This window comes from Megascapheus bottae, chromosome 10 (assembly GCF_031878675.1).
Source record: "Megascapheus bottae isolate mThoBot1 chromosome 10, mThoBot2.hap1, whole genome shotgun sequence".
Taxonomy (NCBI): Eukaryota; Metazoa; Chordata; class Mammalia; order Rodentia; family Geomyidae; genus Megascapheus; species Megascapheus bottae.
In genome coordinates this window covers 28680552-28696657 of record NC_143518.1, presented here as the reverse complement: position 1 = coordinate 28696657, position 16106 = coordinate 28680552, and positions in this window count along the sequence as shown.

The following is a 16106-nucleotide window of genomic DNA, read 5'->3' as shown; positions in this document are numbered from 1 at the left end:
ACACTGGAGAATAGTTGGCCTCAAAATGAGAGCATGTACATTGTGTTAGCTTTTTCTTTACAGTGAAAAAAAAAATAGCTGATAAGCTAGGCTTAAGGAAGGAAGGATTTTCTTTGACTCACAGCTTCAGAGTCTCCGGTCCATGGTCAGATTGTTCTATGGTTGTGCACCTGTGATGAGGCAAAACATCATAGCAGAAGGGAATGACAGAACAAAGCCTCATGACAGACAGAAAGCAGAGAAAGGCGTTTGGGCTATTGGCCTTGTTCATCCCCTTGTATTCTGTTTTACCATAGCCCGTTGGATGGTGCCAACCACATTCAGGATGGGTCTTCATCTCCCAATTAATGCCCTCGCTAACCCACCCAGAGATATACTTTATGAATCTCTTAGTTCATCCAGGTTAATAATCAAGAATCACGAACACCATTCACATTATTCTCTTAACTTTCATTTTTTAGTAGGTAAAGACGAATGTGTTTAGGAAAGGAGGCCAGCCCTTGTACCTCCCAACCCATAACTGAGCATGGACTCCGAGAAATTAAATGAGAAGCTAATGAGCCTGACTTATCATGAGAGCCCAGCAGGTGGTCATCCCATAAGACAGCAGGTGCACATTCCACTGAAAAATGATGGAATCCAAATAGTACAAACTCTTCGGTGCTATTTTTTTGTATTGGAACTGGAACCCAGGGCTTTGTGCATCATAGGGCAGGCAAGGTTCTACACTAAGTCCTATATTCAAATATTATAAGCAGAACTAGATGTCAATATGACTACAATATTTCCTCTAACTTAGAGCCTTTGCAAAGCCCTCCTAAAGCATCTTACAATTCTGAGAATAGTTGATTAAACCTAGTTCTGGAAGGTTATAACCTTCCTAGCAAAACAGAACAATGCTAGCATGAAAGTAGGAAAACATCCAGACTGAGCAATGAGCCCGGTGTCTGATCTGGAAACAATGCCTACACCCAGTTGCCCTGGTGCTGCCTGTGTGTCTGCAAGTGTTGTCTCTAGGAATGTGATTTGTCTATGATGCAGGAGTTAGTGAGTTAGCTACAGCCCTTTTTATCATTTGAATGGTCCATGTTTGTGTCTGAGGGGAGCAGAGCAACAACAGCGATGAACTGATAATCCTGAGCAATGTGCAAGCATTGTCCAGAACAAGACCACGAAGGGAAAATGTTGGGCTGACATTCAAAACAGAATTTCCCTACTCTCTGGATGTTGACACTTGCCCTCTGATGTTCCGAGGTTCCTTTGAGTGGTTGAGTAGTGTTGATTTTGGAGAAAAAAACAGAGCTCTGAAACATACAGGTCCTTCCCTAGAGGGTGTTACAGGAATCGAGAGGTCAATTTGTCCAAACCAGTAAGGCCTCACCTCTGCTTTGAGTAGATAGGGAGAGAGGAAGAGATGAACAATAAGCAATAGCTTTTTTAAGAAGCTCAGCTTAATCACCTTATCTCATTACAAGATGCCTCTAGTCAGTCTGACTAGAAGCAATCCACATAAAGGACTCTCTATGATGCTAACAAGTGGAATTTTTCTTTAATTAGAGTGACTTCTCTGATTCTGGGAAAGCAATCATTCTCAGTTATCTAGGCGCCACAATCCACACTATTAAATCAGGGTTAAGACTCAGCAGCTAGATACTAGTCACTTAGCCCCCCCCCCCGAATTATTCTTGAAAACTGAATCAAAAGTACATTATCTTGGGCTTTTTTTATGTAATAGATTTAGATTTCTACTATGCCAAATTGCTGGGATGTGGCATGAGATAAAAGAAAAAGCTAGGCCGGGAGGTTGGCCTAGTGGTTAGAGTGCTTGCCTAGCATACACGAAGACCCAGGTTCAATTCCTTGGTACCACATACATACAAAAAAGCTGGAAGTGGTACTGAGGCTCAAGTGGTAGAGCTCTAGCCTTGAGAAAGTCCAAGGACAGTGCTCAGGCCCTGTGCTCAAGCCCAGGACTGGCCAAAAAAAGAAAAAAAAAGAAAAAGCTAGTAATTATAGCCATATACATCTGAAATACCACCAAAATATTCTGAGCATTGCCACCGCTGGCTGTATAATGACCATGAGCAAGGTATGAAAATATGGAATTCCAGGGTCTTTGTGTACAAAAGAGTATAGTATTCACAAAACAAGAATTTTATCAAATCATAATGACATGATTCAAAAATATAGATGACATATTCTTGAGGTAATATAACTAAAGAACCAGATTGTATTATTATACAATATTTTATTTTATATAACATTATATGTTATATAATATATAGTATTACTGTACTATTATGCATTATTTACTATATATAATGTCATTTATATAATTATAATATATAATATATCAAATAGTAACATATATAATATACTTGTAATGTAATCTATTAAATATAATTATAATATATTAATTATAATATCATTATTCTATTGTATATCATATATACACATATGCATATTATATATCCCATATATACATATCTATGTAGACATAAATCACATGTATATACATATATGTATATATACATATATGTAATATATAATAATATATTATTGGTATTATATATTATATGTGTAAATACATATACAGTATATATACATATAAATATATACAGTATATACTGTTGTATTTATAGATTATATTACATATGACATATAATTATATATTATATAGATATATGATATGTCACATATAATATACTATTAATACATAGTATATTATATATAGTATATAAAGTATAAAGATATGTAATAATATAATTTAATATGTTATAAAACCAATCTTGTAATTATAATACAATACAATTGCATTATATTATTTAATATATTAAGGAATCAATATAATATATAAATATTATCATGTATTGTTATATTCTATAAAGTATGTCAAATATTATATAACATGATATATAATAGAAATATATAATAAAATATATAAATATATTACATATATAATCGCAATATATCATGTTGAAGATGCTATTTGAAACTTTAGAATTTGCCATTCAGAAGTGACTATTCATGGCTAAATTCTGAAGGCAACTTGAGAATTTGTTAGGCCATTAAAACAAAAATAAATACCCTGTCAGCAATGCCTAATCCTAAAGAAGAGCTTATTATTCTATACTAGTGGGAGATATCTAGGCTAATGTGATTCATATCATTTCTTGAAAATGGGTCCTGAAAGAGTGAGGATAAAGAAACAGAGAACCTTTATTCAGGGATCAAGCCTAACCTCACCAATAAGGAGTCACACTGAACAGGGTATTTCCTAAAATAATAACAGATAGTGAATAGTCCACCCAGATAGAGAGTAGCTATATTTTTTGCCAGTGATGTTGGCTTGGAATCTTTTTGAAGGTCTTATATTCTTGTCAGCTTAGTAATTTATTTAATTAGTGTTTTTTATATGTTATCCAGTATGTGTGTTAATTTTGAACTTGAAGCCGTTCAGGGTTCCTAATTCGCCTACTGTGAGAGATGAAAACTAGCATGGTTTCTGTTGAAAACCTCCAACTAGGGCCAGGAGCATGGCCTTATTGTAGAGTGATTGCCCAGCATGCACAAAGCCCTGGGTTTGATTCCCTGGAACCACATACACAGAGAAAGCCGCAAGTAGTGCTGTGGCTCAAGTGGCAGAGCATTAGCCTGAGCAAAAGTGCACAACTACATAGGCATAAAAATGTATGACTATATAGACATATGTTTTATTACATAGATTAATATGTATCTATGACATATAAACCCTCAGCCTAGTTTTAATTATGTTCTAAAATCTAAGTGCCAGTGATTGTATATAGAGATGCCCTTCTTGAGTACTTGTTTGTTAAACACATCATTTAAAATATGATGTAAAAAATCAATGTTAATAAATTCTTTAAATAAAAAGATGCCAAAAAAAGTGTCCAATGACAATGCCCAGGCCCTGAGTTCAAGCCTAAAGACTGACAAAAGAAAGGAAAGGAAGGAAGGAAGGAAGAAAGAAAGGAAGGAAAGAAGGAAGGAAGGAAGGAAGGAAGGAAGGAAAGAGAGAGAGAGAGAAAGAAAGGGAAAGAAGGAAAAAGGAAAACTTCCAACCCTGTGCTTCCTTCTGGGTATCACTGGGATTAACTCGGTGCCTTTGCCCACTGTGTGGTGATATGCAGCAAAGTCTGTAAAAAATATTTATGACCTTTCTGTTTAATAATCTGACTCTTGAGAATTCGTTCTAAGGAAATAACTTAATAGTTATAAAACACTACTAGTACAAAACAAAACATGAAAAAATTGCTTTGGGCAATCAAACACTGGAAACAACCTAACTATCCATTGCGGAAATCATTTTTCTATGAAACTAATAAAATACTTGTAATGACTACTAGAATGTGAAAGGCAATCATGATGCTAAGCTGTACTATAAAGTGAGCATAAATTTTATGTTCATTCCAATTGTAGCTTCTAGGGGGAAAATACGTTTGCAGAATAACAAAGTGATGTACCAAAATAGATACGTTGGATTGGTAGAATTGTAGTCCCATCTTACCAATTTAAATTTCTTTAATATTTTGAAACCTTAGCTTTAAAATGCAAACAATTTTGCCACTTACCTTTGACACAGGAAGAGAGAAGTATGTTTTTTTTAATTTTTACTGTAGTTCCAGTCAACAAGATTACGTTAAAGAATCTAACCCAGTGGCCAGCAAAGGGAAGATAGTTATAGGGCTGTCAGCAGCTTTTTCCTCAAATGTAGGAAAAAATCAGAAAAAAAGAGGAGAGGAAAGGACAAAAAGGGAGAGGAGAGAAGAGGAGAGGAGAGGAGGGGAGGGGAGGGGAGGGGAGGGGAGAGGAGAGGAAAGAAGAGAAGAGAAGAGAAGAGAAGAGAAGAGAAGAGAAGAGAAGAGAAGAGAAAACTTGTTCGTCAAAACACTTGTGTTTAATGATCATTAACAAAATCATATACATGGTGCTAATAACAAAACCAATGACCATATAGTGGGCTCCAAATGTAACGTGCTACAATATAGATCAAAAGCCTTATGACGTCTTGTTTTTGTTGGTGGTGGTCATGGGGCTTGAACTCTGGATCTGAGCGCTGTCCCTGAGCTCTTCAGCTCAAGGCTACCACCCTAGCCCTGGAGCCACAGTACACTTAGGGTTTTCTAATGGTTATTTGGAGGTAAGAGTCTCCAGGCCTTTAGTTGCCCAGGCTGGTTTTGAACCACTATCCTCAGATCTGAGCCTCCTGAGTAGCTAGGCTTGAGCCACTACTCCCAGCAGCCCTATGACTTCTTAAATGTATTGATTCTGACTTAATGTTAGCTCTCATAATTTCTTATTGTACATCCAGCCCCTAATCCATGAAAATGGAAGTTGATCTTATGTCATCAGGTCCTGTCCGGCCTCTTTTCTCATGAAAAATGTAATGCATACCTCAGGAGAAAATATAACACGCGTTCAATGTGAAAATCCCTATCTCTCCTCACAGTTCACATGTGAGATAGCACATAGCATCCAATACCTCATCAGTTGTCTTCCAATGAATGAAATCTTACTCCTTTTAATCATGTGATAGAAAATGAACCCCCTGAGATGTCCAAACTGTACAATCTTCAGAATTTGTGAATCCAACATTTTGTGGCATGAAAGACTTATTAAACCTTGCTGGATTAGAGACAGAAGACTGAAAATCAAAAGAAGAGAGATTTAAAATGTAAAAGTTATTGTTTGCTGGTATTGGCTGTAAGGATGAGGTAAGGGGCCAAATAGACAAGGAATGTGGGTGGTCTTAGAAGACAGAAAGCTCCCTCAGCCAACAGCCAGCAAGAAAACTGTCCTATGGCCATGATGAGCTTTCTGCCAACAACTTGAATAGTGAGGGAATGACTATTCTTCTGCAAAATGCAAAAGGAACTGTAGCACTATGACATTTTAATTTACCAAGTTATACCAAAGCCACAAAAAAACTACTGTAAATAGAATTGATGGAGATAGAGAGGAGTCCTTGCTGATAATTTTGAAGGTAACTTGGCAAATGCCAGACAGATTAGCTGATTCTCTAGAGCAGTATGATGTCTGTCTCCCAGTCTCATTATGCTAGGTTCACCACATGTCAGCTCAAAGCATAGGAAAGACAAAGGTGGGCCCTGAGGAGCTTGGAAGAAAAGATAGGACTGTATCGGAAACAAGAGGTTAAGTGGTAGGATATTGGCCTCCCTCCTTCCCGTCTTCCCTCTTTCTCCCTCTCCCTCTCCCTCTCCCTTTCTCTTCCTCCCTCTCTCTCTTCCTCTCTGTCTCTGTCTTTGCCCCCCCCTTCCGCACCTCCCTCACGGTTCTGTGAGTCTTGTGAGTATTTTCCCCTGTTAGGCTATCATTGACAAACCTAGAGGGAATTGTTTGAAAATGAGGAAAATAACAAGCCACGCTTCAGTAGCTCAGGCCTGTAATCTGGCTACTCTGGGGGCTGAGATCTGAGGATTGCAATTCAAAGCCAGCCAAGCAGGAAAGTCCATGAGATTCTTATCTCCAATGAAGCACCAGAAAACCAGAAGTGGAGCTGTGGCTCAAAGTGAGAGAGCACTAACCTTAAGTGAAAAAGCTTAGGGACAGCACCTAGGTCCTGAATTCAAGCCCCCAAACTGACCCTCAAAAAGTGAGTTAAATAAGTAAAAGGAAAAACAACACAGTGTCAACAGCACAGACTTCCAAGGACTCTAATGCTCTCTGAAAAATCCCCATACAATGTTAGTTGGAAATGAGCTTAAATGGGGAATTTCCTGAGCACCTTACCTATTGTTAGGAAGCCAAGCTGGCTTTCTCAACTATACTTATGCTACATCGTCATACCACACAGCCCCTAGGGATATGATATTAGTGGTGTTTTTTCACCTGGTGCAATTTGTTAATGTGTATCTATAAAAAGAACAAAAAAGGTCAATGGCTTAGGTTCCATAAGAATCAGCAGTGGTTATTCAACTGGAAAGGACAATAGGAAACATGGGTCTCCAGGGAGCCACGGCATGGTCCCTATGGAACTTGGTAGCCTTTGGCAGGGCCCTTATTGAAGGATATCAATTTGATGGGTATGAAGTCATGTCCCTGGGGACTTGATTGAAAGATAATTTGTTCCTGGGACAATGGATACAAGGGACCTGGCATCATATCATATGGCTTGCTTACCTAGCTAAGTCTAGTTAATAGTCAAAGTGAATCACTGGCTCTCATAATTACACGGAAGGACCAAACTCTGAAGGAACAAGTACACATTAGCTCATCTAGAAAAGAAATTGACATTTTTCTTTGGAAATCTCCAAGGCAGATGCTTAGTAACTAGTTTGTTAAGGGGGATAATTGCTAACTAGACTCCTGGATGATTTTTAGAATCATTCTTAAAGTTATAGTAACTGACAATAGACTATGCCATATAAGATCAATTGACAGTGTCCAGACAGATATAGAATAATGTGTTAGTAACACCATTAACATTAAAATTAGAGAATGATTGGAACACATTATAAACGTGTAGAAAGATAATAATAAAATCTTCCTGTGCATTAGTTTATATAAACTAACTTTTTAAAAGGTAATGTTTTCCACTCAGATACAAGGACAGAGATCTGCCCAGAGAAGGCCTGTCTTTTCCAGTCTTCAGCTCCATACACGGATTTAAGTACACTTGGCAGTTTATGCCTGCTTATGTGTGACCAGTTAATTATTACTGTTCCTTAATATACTTCAAATTATATGGTCTCAACTTGACAAAACACTTCAACTTATGGAATCTTTATGTAAGTATCAGATAGTTATAAAGGCTAGATGGTATTAATCTGTCTTTTCTGTTATTTGAGGTATAGGTGATAAAATGGAACAATCCACGTGATGGATTAAGTATAGAACTTGGTGAAAGGAGAGAGGAGAGAGGCGAGAGGAGAGAGAGAGATTGGGGGGAAGGGAGGGAGGGAAGGAGGGAGGGAGGGAAAGGGAAAAGGAGAGGGAGGGAGGAAGAGAGAGAGAGAGAGAGAGAGAGAGAGAGAGAGAGAGAGAGAGAGAGAGAGAGAGAGAGAGAGAGAGAGAGAATGTAAGGTTGCTTAGTTAATAGTTCTCTTAGAAAGTGTCTTCTGGGGAAGATAATAAGCTTAAATTTAGGGGCTGGGAGTTTGGCCTAGTGGTAGTACTTGCCTAGCATGCATGAAGATCCGGGTTCGATTCCATATATAGAAAAAAGCTGTAAGTGGTGCTGTGACTTAAGTGATAGAGCACTAGCCTTGAGAAAAGCCCAAGAACAGTGCTCAGGCCCTGAGCTCAAGTCCAAGACTGGCAAAAAAAAAAAAAGCTTAAGACCCAGATGGGCATAACTCTAAAATAGTTCATCCAACTTGGTAAATCATTTGGTAGTTTCTTTAAAAACCAAGCATGTACTCGCTATACAATGCAGAGATTGTACTCTTTAGTCCCAGCAAGCAGCAGAGACTGAGGGGGGGGGTAGAGAGAGGGAGAGAAACAACCAGTCTTCAGCAAGGCAATTGGTTAGGCAAAATGTGGTGTACCATACAATGGACTATGAGATGACATAAAGAGAAGTGAACTCTACTGACACGTGCAATAGTTCCTGTAGGTCTCAAGGGAATTAAAGACAAGTAAAAAGAAAAAAGAACAGCAGTTGCTAATGATATCTACTGTATTACAGGAGGAAAGGAAGGTGGAAAAGAGAGAGGAAGGATAAAGGAACATCCCAAACTTGAGGATTTTATAATTTAGCTTTTGAAATCATAGAGCATGTGGTGGACCGTGGGTATAACACAAATATAAGGAGAGGAATCCACAAGACACATCAAGAACAAGTGGCTTTGCCCTTTGATTTAAAGAATCAAAGGATCATCACCTCCCCAACACTATCTTTCTCACTGGTTGCTCTTCTCATGCAATATTCCTTTCCCAGCCACTTGCCTAATCTCATCCTTCACTCCTTGTATGTTTTTCCCACTAGTTTTCTTAGCTAACTACCATTTCTCCTTCCAAGATATCCATAATAGTAGCATATTATTTGTGCAATTAAGCACATTCAGTATTTCCTCACTGTCTATAAGAAAGAAGGCTCTATCTTTGTGGATCAGTATTCTCGTTCCATCCTGTATATCCAATTATCTCCACTTTCTAAAAGTGGATAGATCCAATTATATCCACCTCCTCCAAAACCTCTCCTGACTACCTCATCCAATTGGAATTATTTTGATTCATTGTACGTTCCCCTGACTCTGTAACTGATTTCTATAAGGCCTTTTAATATTTTATATGGCATAACTTTTCTCAAGAAATAATTAACCACTGATTAAATGAAGAGCTAAAATATGATTGCTTTTAAGTAGATTACAGTTATGAGGTTTTATTAATTAGCAAATAAAAAGATAATTATGACAGGATTTGAGAATAAGAATAGTTTGGGGGCATAAAACAAAGGAGACTTAAGCCAAAAATCCAAGAAATATATTCTCAAGATCAAAACGAACTCAGAAATGTGATATTTACTTGTTGAGTTGGGTTTTTTTTCCTCCTCATGTGTCTGCCAGGAATTTTTGTTAAAAGATGACAGATTTCTATTGTCTGTTTGCATAGGAAACACCTTGTTTAACCTAATTTGTTTCATTTTTTATTACGATGTTTCTCACTACAACTATTTTTATTGCTATGGTAATTGACTTAAGCCTTTTTTTATTAAGAATTGTCACACTATTGTCTCAGTCAAAACTGTAAGCATGTTTCTTGGTATTAACATTTATGGAAATATTTACTTCCAAGAAGACTGAGGAAGCAACCTCTGAACTTTCTAAATAAGGACTCTAAGCTTTCTGTTCTCAGTAGGATGCAGCTCAGTAAAATCACTAATTCCCCTGACAGAGAAAGTGAAGCCTATGCTATGACTCAAGAATTAAGTAGAGAGCCAGGAGTGTGCCCTAGTGCTTGCCTAGTATGCACGAAGCACCAGGTTTGATTCCTTGGTACCACATACATAGAAAAAGCCAGAAGTGGTACTGTGGTTCACGTAGTAGAGGTCTAGCCTTGAGAAATCCAAAAACAGTACTCAGGCCCTGAGTTCAAGCCCCAAGGCTGGCAAAAAAAAAAAACAGAATTAAGTAGAAATATCTAGATAAAGAAGAGCACCCAAGAGCATCCAGGGATGAACAGCATATACAAAAAATCCAGATATGGTAAGTTGTAGGTTTAAAAACAAGAAGGATTTATTAATCTGGGTAGTGACATATAAGAATAGAGAAAGAAGCTTTATCTTTGTGATGAACTGGCTTGGGAACTCTGTGGTACCCTGGAGCAGAACTAGAGTCTTTCATTTATTCATTCCTTCATAAAATATTAATTGAGGGCCTTTCATATACAAAGATGTGAATAGAACTTGTAGAATATATAGGCAGTATGGTGGCCTTTGGGTGTAAGCAAGTTGCCTTGTTCAAGGGACAAAGACACAGTCCAAGGATCTGCAATGGAGAGAAAAATAGTATATGTTAATATTAGAGTTATATAGATAATATAGTTCTTTATGCATCAAAATTAGGAAATTAGGGTTGGGAGTATGACTTAGAGGTAGAGTGCTTACCTAACATGCACGAGGCCCTGGGTTCTATTCCTCAGTACCACATAAACAGGAGAAGCTGGACTTGGTGCTATGGCTCAAGTGGTAGCTTGCTAGCCTTGAGGAAAAGAAGTTCAGCAACCATGTCCAAGCCCTGAGTTCAAGCTCCAGGATTAGGAAAAAATGAGAAATTAGATTTTATTCTTGGAGCATTTGAAAACCATTGGAATTTTTAAGTTAAGGGTTCATGAATTAATTATAAGTAATTATAGCTCAACAAGATGATAGCATGGCTAGGATTGTAGCAATATAAGTTAATACAAGAAATGCATATTTAAGATATATTTTTGAGGAAGAACTAATAGGTTATGAGTGATATATTAAAGTCATAAAGACAGAAATTAATATTTCCTATGTGAGGGCTTAAGCAACTAGATGAATGAGCAATGAATTGAGATAAAGGAGGTTGAGAAATAAAATAAAATCCACAAGCTCTGTTTTACCTAATTTGAGACTTCAAGTAGATATTTCTAGCAAGTGATGGCATTATTACTGCACTGTAGAAACTGGCAAAGGACAAACTAATTTGAGAATCATTTTTTTCATATGCATGGTATTTAAAGCTGTGGAGATGGGCTACTCAGAATTGATGGAGGTTAAGAATAAGTGAAGGCTGAGTGTGGTGGCCTGTAATCCTAGCTACTCAGGAGGCTGAGATATGAGGATCTGGTTCAAAGCCAGCATGGGCACTAAAGTCTGTAAGACTCTTATCGTCAATTACCCGCCAGAAAACCAGAAGTGGCACTATGGCTCAAGGAGTAGGGCAGAGGCCTTGAACTGAAGAGCTCAGGGACAATGCCCAGACCCAGAGTTCAACTCCCACAACTGACCAAAAAAAAAAAAGGAGAGAATCAGTGAAGGCCTAGAACTCTGAGGTGAATTCAGCCTACATAGGAATAGAACACTAAGAGGATGCGATCAATACCAATCAGGCAATAGTGGTCAGTGAGTAATACAGTATAACAACAGATTATAGCTCTTTCTCCCCAGTCTAAGAGCTGCTGTATCTCACCTCCTGACCCTTTGTTCCTAAAATTCTCAAATTCAGAGACTTACTAAGGAATCACTGGTACAGACTAATAGGAAATACCCTGAACAAAAAATTTGCTTGTAAAGCATGGCCAGAGAAACTACTGAAGAAAATGCCATGCAAGTGAAGTTAGTTCTTTGGACTCCCCTTTTTCATGTTTTGTATCTTCTCTGCCTTATAGGCATCAACTAGGGATAATGTATTCCTTGGTTTTATCTCTGAAAGAAGGTGATTTGATCAATCCACAGGCAATGATTACTACCTAAATATAATCATATTGACAAAAGGAACTCCAGATGAGAATGCTGTTTGGCCCATGGTCAGCTCTTTACTTCCTTTCCTAAGGGCTGGGACAATTGTATGAATAGGGCCTTCTTAAGTTCCCATCCCATTTTACCCAACAAACATATACTGTGCATCATGCTAGAAACTAGATTTAGGTAAATGTATGATTACCATGTATTGTATAATGTAATTCTCACAATAAACCCATGTTTGGTGTGTGTGGGGTGTGTGTGTGTGTGTGTGTTGTGTATTGTGTAATAGATAAGAATTTTGGCCTATGAATGTTTCTGCAATGAAAGATTTTCATGCAGCAATATAATCTTCATCATGAATTGGTATAAATTTTGGGATGTTAATTTGACAACACAAATCTGAAATGAAACATATTTACATACTTTGACCTATCAATTTGGCCAGCATAATTACAAGTCTGCAGAAAGGTTTACATACAAAAATGTCCATTGTGATGTTTTTGGTGCTGAAAAATTAAAAGCAGATATTTAAAATGGTACAATGGAGACTATAGCTTACAGTGAAGTCATATAATGAATACAATATAGTTATTATTTATTTCCAGCCCTGCTTCAAAATTGGAAAGCTAACCCTTCTAGCATTCCATTAAAATGCCTATGTCCAATGAGAATTGTCAATGATTCACACCACCATTGCTTTGCTAAAAACCTTCAATACTTTGCATTGCCTCAAGGATAAAGGAAGAACTCCTTAGTTAGCTCTTAAGATGGTACAATTTGAAAACAAGTGTTGGGCCAGGAGGTTGGCCTAGTATAGAGTGCTTGCCTGGTATCCACAAAGACTCGGGTTTGATTTGTTGGTAACACACATACAGAAAAAGCTGGAAGTGGTGGTGTGGTTTAAGTGGTAGAGCTCTAGCCTTGAGAAAGCCCAAGAACAGTACCCAGGCCCTCAGTTCAAGCCCCAAGACTGGCCAAAAAGAAAGAAAGAAAGAAAACAAGTGTTGATGGCTCATGCCTGTTATCATAACTGAGATCTGAAGATCCTGGTTCAAAGCCAACTTAATCAGCAAAGTTTGTGAAAGTCTTATTTCCAATTTACCTATAAAAATCTAGAAATGGAGATGTAGCTCAGTGGTAGAGTGCTAGACTTGAGTGAAAAACCTAAGGAACCATGCCTAGGCCCTGAGTTCAAGCTTCAGTAACTATTCCCACACTTCTGATCCCCTCTCTCCAACTTTAGGAGTTGGTTTAAATGACCATATTCAAGACTCCTACCTCAACCTGTCTGAGATAGTCTCTCCCCTTTGAACACTTCACTCTGGGCTGGGGTGCAGCACAGCACTAATGAATCTCATCACTTAAGAAATCATCATGATGTCATAGCTTTTCCAGGACCTTTTCACTTTGTCCTCCAATTTGGCAATGTTAGCACCTCAAGATCCTCCTCAAAGAGTCTTGTCCTAAATATTTACACCCTGGCTTTTTTCTCTTAAATCCTAAACAACTTTTTTCTTGTTTGCTACTTAGGTAAAGAGGTCTTTAGTATCTGTAGATTTTTTTTCCGTATGCTGGGGCTTGAACTCAGGGCCTAGGTGCTGTCCCTGAGCGTCTTTTACTCAAGGTTAGCACTTTCCACTTGAGCAATGGTGTCCTTTCTGACCTTTTCTTTTTTCTTTTTTTTTCTTTTTTCTTTTTGCCAGTCCTGGACTTAAGCTCAGGGCCTGAGCACTGTCTTTGGACTTTCTCAAGGCTAGAGCTCTATCACTTGAGTTTCAGTGCCATTTTTGGCTTTTTTTCTATGTATGTGGTACCAAGGAATTGAGCCCTGGTCTTCCTGCATGCTAGGCAAGCATGTTACCGTTAGGCCAATCTCTTGGCCCCCTTTCTAGCCTTTTCTATTGGAGATGAGAGTCTCACAGATTTTCCTGCTCTAGCTTCTAATTGCCATCCTCAGATCTCAATCTTCTGAGTAGCTAAGATGCCAGGCATGAACTACCAATGCCCAGCTGCATAGTAAGATTGTTAAGGACTTTAAAGTTAGGAATGGGTTAATCAGTGTGTGGAAATAGTCAGAGCCCTCTGAGACCAGATATTATGTCTATTCTCACCCAAACTGAGGAAACAGCAATTCTCTAATATAGGAAAGCACAAAACATTGGATTGTAATATATTTTATAAAAATCCCTTAGCAAGAGTCAAATTATTATTCTTTTTATTTATTTATTATTCTTTATTATTCTTTTTATTGTGGGGATAATGTACATAGGGGTTTCATTTGCATTCATCAGATAGTAGATCCATTAATTCTTGCACATTGATACTCATTTTTTTGTGCCAGTCCTCGTGCTTGAACTCAGGGCCTGAGCACTGTCCTTGACTTTCTCAAGGCTAGAACTCTACCACTAGAGCCACAGCAACACTTCTAGAGCCACAGCACCACTTCCGGCTTTTTTTCTCTGTATGTAGTACTGAGGAATCAAACCTGGGTCTTTGTGCTTGCTAAACTCCTGGTCCCCTTTCTCATGTTTTTGTCCTGGTTTCTCTCCCCAGACCCCTCCTAATCAGCAAAACATAAAAAGACATGAAGCACTAAGGAGTGAAAATTTGAGTAGAGAAGTTGGTCTCTTATGAGGAGCTAACCTTGAGGAGATCACATTTTTAGAACAGTTAGAGATATGACATTTGTCCTACCCTAATCCTTCACCTCAGGCAGCACACACAATGCTAAGCTTCTATCCTGTGTTAGTTTAGTATGGGGAGTCTAAGGGCTCCAGCATGGCTCCCTTACTGTGGGGAGGGCACAGTCCAGCTGTAAGTATAATTCCTTGTTATCCTTCAGATGAGCATGTGGGATCATTCATCTGTCTTGGTTAACTCTCAATCACTCTAGGCTTCTTCTGGATCATCCCCCTGTGACTGGTCACATTTGGACCCATTAGGTCCTTGCTTACTGGTCTCCCTTCGAATTACTAGCGTCAAGAAATCACTCTCTACCAACCATGCTCCATTTTCCTAGTTCTATTTATTAGCCTACTTGTCACTATTCCATTCCACTCCCTCTCTCTCCAGACCTCCACTACCCTCCCTTCCCCTCAATGTAATTGATGGCCTTATTTATTATTCTCTTCGAGAATCCGAAGAACCAGGTGTGGGTGGCTGATGCCTGTAATCATCACTACTCAAGAGAGCTGAGGATCGTGGTTCAAAGTCAACCAGGCACTAAAGTCCAGAGACTCTTATCTGCAGTTAACTATTAGTAAAACAGAAATGGTGCTGTGGATCAAGTGGCAGAGCACTAGCCTTGAGCTGAAGAAGAGCTCAGGGGCAGCACCCAGGCCGAGAGTTCAAGTACCACGACTGACCTAAAAAAAAATCAGAAATAAGTTTGCACAGACCCACATTGCCCCATGCATCTTTCCCAAGTACTTTGCTCTTGTTACCTCTTGATACCACAGATGTCTGTGCTCCAATCTAAGGCATACCTATCTACTTTTAAATGTCTTTTTTTTTTTGCCAGTCCTGGGCTTGAGCTCAGGGCCTGAGCACTGTCCTTGGACTTTCTCAAGGCTAGAGCTCTACCACTTGAGCCTCAGCACCACTTCCAGCTTTTTTCTATGTATGTGGTACCAAGGAATCGAACCCGGGTCTTCGTGCATGCGAGGCAAGCACTCTACCACTAGGCCAAACTCCCGGCCCTTAAATGTCTTTTTAGAATTTTTTTACTTTGTATTGTTATTATAAAGGTGATGTACAGAGGAGTTACAGTTATAGGTAATGAGACAGGTAATGAGTTCATTATTTGAGAATAGATTAACTGCTAAAAGCTTTATTCCCTGTGGCTCAATTATTTTTTTCTTATATTAGGGGAATTCTTTTCTTAAACTTGATTTCTTTTGTGTAAATGTTAAGAATGATAAAAAATATATATAATCTGATAAGTTCTGGCCACTTCTATGTTAATTAGGCAATCTGTCAATGTTTGGTAAATTCCTATTTATATAAAGCACCAGCTAATAGAAAAGTTTAAGGTATGTGGTTCTGACATGTAGATTTAAAAATTTCCCTGGCAGATAATAATATACATTATAACCAGGGATCACTTATGCTGACTTGTCCACATCAGTCTTAGTTTACTCCTGTTGCCTTAGAAAAATTATTATTATTTGTTTATTTTTTAATCAACTATGGGGGG